Here is a 6,495-nt window from a genome sequence, read left to right as displayed (position 1 = left end):
CAACATACTAATTTAATACAGAACATTGATTATGTATAAAAATGTTTATTTAACTCTCAAAATTACAGGTGATGAATGTAGTTGTTATATATTTTAGACTATGATTTCTAATCATTGTGAAATTAATCTAGATGATTAATTCGGTAGTTACCTAAACAGGAAAAAAAGAAAAAGAAAAAAGAAGGTAGGATAAGAGAAATGACTACATTTTAAGCACAAAACATCAATTTGAAGAAGGTTGAAACTGGAAAAGTAAATAGAAGTGAGGAAAGAGTAAGAAAGCCAGCTGCAATAATAGAATATAACACCGGTAAACAAGACATTGACTTGTCGGATCAGATACTTTACTCCATTACGTCGAACAATCAGATGGTACCACAATGTAGCTTTTGAAGTGCAGAGAACACATCAGTTGTTAATTCTTGGATAATTTTTAATAAGTTTTCTAATAAAAAAATGCAAATTACAGAATTTAGAGAACAATTAGTTTTACAAACGTTAAAAATAAATAAACATGGTGAGAAACAGTTAACCCAGAAATGCCTAACCTTTTCTTCTTTCTTTTTCCTGTTTAGCCTCCGGTAACTACCGTTTAGATAATTCTTCAGAGGATGAAATGTATGAGTGTAAATGAAGTGTAGTCTTGTACATTCTCAGTTCGACCGTTCCTGAGATGTGTGGTTAATTGAAACCCAACCACCAAAGAACACCGGTATCCACGATCTAGTATTCAAATCCATGTAAAAATATCTGGCTTTACTAGAACTTGAACGCTGTAACTCTCGACTTCCAAATCAGCTGATTTGTTAACCACTAGACCAACCCGGTGGGGTTAGAAATGCCTAACCTCGTTCCTACTAACCCAACTCAGAATACAGTACAGCAACATTTATTACAGATAACGGAAGAAAGAGATAATCGCAATAAGAAGAAGATGTACAAAGTGTTACATGGAAGCTGCAAAATCACAAGGTCGACAGTACGCCCCAAAAAATGCAAAAATGGTCAAAATGTGGGTGCAGTGCATGTCAAAAAGTTATGTGCATAGGTTGTTTTTCTAAACATATTGAACTGCTGAACAAGAAAAAATAAAAACAAACTTTCATTGATAAAACTATTTCAGATTTATCCAGTTTATTAGTAAAAATGAGAATCGCTGATATTACACACGGCCTATGGAAAATCGTTGATTCTTGAGAGGCTGTGAGAATCGCCAGTGATTCTCGCTTTTTTTATATATATTTGACTTTGTATGCATTTTTATTTTCTATATACTCAATAAAACATACATTTAGAACCATATTTTGTGTTTTTCTTTTTCATCCTCTGAAGTATTATCTGAAAGGTAATTACAGAAGGCTAAACAGAAAAAATAAAAAGGAAGTGAATAATTAAAAGGAATGATCTAACAGAAAGATCACAAAACAAGACAAATACTCCACCCTGCTCAATGGAGTACTTCAGGCCATTACCTTCAAAAACTGTTTATCCATCTTGTCCACAATCCCTTAAAAGATTAAAGTATCTTTACCCTGGATGGAAGAAGTACATTTCTGATCAAGAATTATGCATTGATAATTTTTGTGTATGCTTCAACAAACTGGTTGAAAAACACACACAAATAAATTTTGTTTTGGGTGTTTTAGAAGGTTTTATGTATGTATCTGATCCTCATTAGTTGTGCTCATGATATAAATATTGTTTATGATGTATACATATACATAATAACTTAATTTTTCTTTACTTCTTTGAATTGTTTTATTAGATGTTTTTTAGTTATATGGGATATGATAAGGGATATTCATATATTTAAGAATCACCTCATAAATTAGGATGGTGGGAAATTATTTACAGAAAATATATTATTTAGTTTTCTGTTAAACCTTTATTTTTATTTACCTCATTAGTTTTGTAGATGCAGATTGACCGAGCCTTGCCCACCGGGTTGGTCTAGTGGTTAACGCGTCTTCCCAAATCAGCTGATTTGGAAGTCGAGAGTTACAGCGTTCAAGTCCTAGTAAAGCCAGTTATTTTTACACGGATTTGAATACTAGATCGTGGATACCGGTGTTCTTTGGTGGTTGGGTTTCAATTAACCACACATCTCAGGAATGGTCGAACTGAGAATGTACAAGACTACACTTCATTTACACTCATACATATCATCCTCTGAAGAATTATCTAAACGGTAGTTACCAGAGGCTAAACAGGAAAGAAAGAAGAAGAAGATTGACCGAGCCTATTAGGTTTTTGTGGCGAGTTTACTGATCATACTATAATTTTGTTGCATTCTCTTCTCTCATTCATTCTGTGAAGTAGTGATATAAATATTATTTTGTTGTATACGAGAGATGGATCAAAAAATAAGTTACACTCTATTCTTGTTCTTGAACTGAAAGGGATATATTAATGTTTTGTGGTGGCAGCACGGGTTGTGTTATTGTCTTCACACTCCCCCAGCAGCAATTCTGCATGACATTCGGTACGGTGTAATGTTGTCAATGTGGCATGTCCTCTAGAATTTTCGTTCAGCATAGAAATGCATTCAATAGTCTGATTTTTGTGGGCAAAAAATTACAATTATGAAATTCATTGCCAAATTGTTGAGGTATATGGTGAGAAAGTAGTGTCATGCCCCATGATCACAAAATGGTGCCAAATGTTTAGAAACAAGAACAAATGTGAATGATGAACTGCATGCTGGGCGTCCTTCAACTGCAAACATGACAGGTAATGCGAAACACGTGAATGAAATGATCTTGAGTAAACGACACATTAAAATTAGAGAGATTGCAAAAGAACTTAACACCAGTTATGGTAGTGTGTTGTGATTATTCACGATCAGCTTGGTTACTGTAACATGTGTGCATGTTGGGTGCCACATCTGTTGACCAACATCTACAAACATCGTTTTGCATCTGCTCTTTCTTTTCTTCAACATTATTTCACGATTGATCCATAGTTTTTGAAACAAATCATCACAGAGGATGAGAGCTGGGTGCTTCATTACACTCCTGAGACTAAACAAGCATCACGTGAATGGAGATACAAAAATTCGCCAAAACAAGTGAAAACATCCCCACATGTTTGAAACGTTATACTGACAGTCTTTTTCAATTCTGAGGGAGTTTTTTTACAGTGAATTTATGCCCCGATGAATGACAATCAATCCAAATCTTTCTGTGAGACTTTATTGAGCGATGGGATCGTTTCTCTTCACGAGAATGCTACTTACTCCTCATTCAGTTAATGTGACAAAGGAGTTACTGTAAAAATTCAAGTGGGAAGTGTGGTCTCATCCCCCTTACAGCCCTAACCTAGAACCCTGCAACTACCACCTGTTTGGTCCTCTCAATTGATAACTGGGAGGGGAATGTTTGGCTACTGATGATGGACTGAAGGAAGTGGTCCTTAAACAGTTAAAGTAAATTGGATGAAGTATTTATGAGAGTGGAATTGAAAAACTTGTCACAAGGTGTTATGAAAAGTGTTAAGAAAAACTTGGTGATTATGTCGAAAAATAAATAAAAATATGTAGTTTTTTGTTCAATAAAAAAAAATTGTCATAAAATATGTGTTTGTTTCATAGTGCGGGTGTTACTTTCTTTCTGATCGTCCCTTGTACATGTTCATAATAACTTAAAACTCTTAATTCAGAACTAAACATATTTATATATTTCACATAAATTAATTACAAATCCAAACCTATCATGTTTGCTAGGTGTTCTATTACATGAATAAGAAAAAAGGAAGTGCTTCAGCATATGTCTAGAGAGATCAAGGAAAAATATGGATGAATCTTGATCAGAGTAGCATTACAAAATTACAAGGCAGTTATTTTTATACACAATTGAATACTAGATTGTGGATACCAGTGTTCTTTGGTGGTCAAGTATCAATTCAGGAACATCAACATCTCAGGAATGGTTGACCTGAGACTGTTCAAGACTACACTTTGATTACATTCATACATATCATCCCTCACCCATTCACTGAAGTAATACCTTATGGTGGTTCCAGAGGTTAAACAGAAAAAGAGAAAGCATTACAAAATAGGTAAAAAATGTACATTTTAATTTGAGGCGGGTTTTTCTCAGAAAGTCTGTTAAGAAATTCTTCTCTTCTTCACAGTCTTCAACATCAACTCTTCTGAGAGTGCTTCATTTTTTTTTTTAGGAGGAGAAAAAGCTCTTCCAGCTACTGTTTGCTCGTATAAGGTGGTAGAGTTGGGCTCTTACTATTAAAGAAACCGCATCACATAGGAACTGGCCCTGGCAGTGAGGCATGAACACAGTCCCTATGTTGTTATTACGAGCATCTCTAGTTAACTGACTTCTGAGCAGTAGGATCAGGTGTTCCCTGAGGGTCATCAGCAGACAGCAACCATGGAAGCCTCTGCTGCCCACCCACGAGGACTGCCAGCTTCCCTTTGATGATACTCATATTCACACATTGACTTGCTTGCTTGTCAATGACAAGCAAGCAAGTCAATCAGCGAAATGGCTGCAACAACCACACTGTGTCCATGAATACAGTTCTATATCCACAATAGACCATAGTGCTAGCCTATTCTGCATACTGTCCAGCTTGGCTGGCACGTGCTTCACCATCAGCCCACATGACCAAACAGAGACCGCATATAGGATGATGGAGTGTACTACATATGCATATAATCTTCGTTTAAAATATCTTGGACTAAAGGTTTTGGCAAGAATGCTACACAGTGCTTTGACTACCCTTTCCGCCTTACTTACTGTTTCCTGAATATGGAACTGGAAAGAACGTCTCTGGTCTAGTCAGACTCCCAAATATTTTACAGCAGGAGAGGGAAAGATTTCCTTTCCATCCAGGACAAAGGAAACCACCCAAATTTTCCTCCTTCCTGCCATAACTATGCCTTTGGTTTTCTCTGTTGCCACCTGTAAACCTTTATCTTCCATTCACATTTTGACCATAGTAAGTGACTCATTACCCCAGCTGTCATGACCTCTTCTGTCTTCCTAAAAATGACCAATGCCAAATCATCAGCAAAGATGTTTGGATGTATACCCTCTGGATAATCAAGTCCCAGAACCCCATCATATCAGATGTTCCACAACAAGAGAGTCCAAGGACCAATCTCTGAGGCACTCATCAGGTGATCTTAATTTTTTTTTTGTTATCGGTGTTGCGGAGAAATACTATTTACGTACTCCCTACAAGTGGAGGAGTGTCGAACTCGCACGGGTTCAGCTAGATGTTTTTGTAAGAGCCTACGTGTGCCGCGTCCTACTGACTATAACTACTATTTCACCATTCTTCCACACCAGGGTCGGATCAGCAGTTAAGAATAGCTCAACCCCGGCGGTACCTTTAAACTCAGGGCATCTTATCTAAAAAAAATCAAAACAGGGCAATATGTTAGATATATGGAATTTATTTCCAACCAACTTGGAGTTTGTTCTTCTGGTGTTCTTTAGGGTCAATTTTTATTTTCAGGGTTTATAAATGTCATTGGTGAACCTTAAGCATTCTCAATAGTTACTATTTGCAGATGACTTAAGGAATTTTTTTTTAATTTCACCTCTAACTATGAGCAAACGTACATTAATATTGACAAACTGATGGATACAAAGCAATGAAAATAAATTAACTTTTTTATTATAGTATTTTGTTGTCAGTTTCATTAAAACAAACAGATGATTTCATATGATTATTACTCACTTTGTGATGTAGAGTTACAGGTTAAAAACTTGATAACAGATTTAGAACAAAGTGAACTTCAACGATTATATTATATTAATTTCATTGTCAGTTAATCATATGATTTACTGATGGTGTTTCTGTCTATAATGTGACAAAAACAATTTTTGTAGTGAAATCAACACAATTTACTTCACTGAATTAATTAAAACTTTATGTATGTCACCACTCTTTCAATCTAAGTTTAGTGTTCAGAGCTGGCAACCAAGTAACTTAAAATTTCACTTCAATTTGAATTACATATTTATTTTTAAATTTGAAATTATGTGATTACCAAAACTGAATTTAAAAAATTCAATACAACATTAGCGGTATGAGGGGTTGAACCATCTAGCAACTCAATATCTATGAAGTCGAACCAGTATCTATGGGCAACTCAGTATATAGGCAACTCAGTAACAAGTAGTTTGGGTAGACAATCATGCCTTAACATCCAAATAGCATTGACGATTAACTATATCGTCGAAAAACACTGGCTCTATTAATTGATGACTGGATAAAGCTGCCCAAACGGTTACTTTACGCCCTTGTTGTTTTTCATGCACAATTTGCAGTGCTGCTATCACCCAAAAGCAGACACTTTGTTTGTTAACAGTCCCATTAATATGAAAATAGACCTTATCTGAAAACCAAGTGTTGAACAGAACGTTATCTTTCTCTCCTGACCACTGCGCACAAACTCTTAATATTTGTTGCTTGTTAGCTTAAGTTAACTTATGCAGAGCAGTCAATTTGTATGTAAACAGCTTGAAA

The sequence above is a fragment of the Lycorma delicatula genome, chromosome 7, assembly GCF_047948215.1.
Source record: "Lycorma delicatula isolate Av1 chromosome 7, ASM4794821v1, whole genome shotgun sequence".
Lineage (NCBI taxonomy): Eukaryota > Metazoa > Arthropoda > Insecta > Hemiptera > Fulgoridae > Lycorma > Lycorma delicatula.
This window is presented reverse-complemented; position numbering follows the sequence as displayed.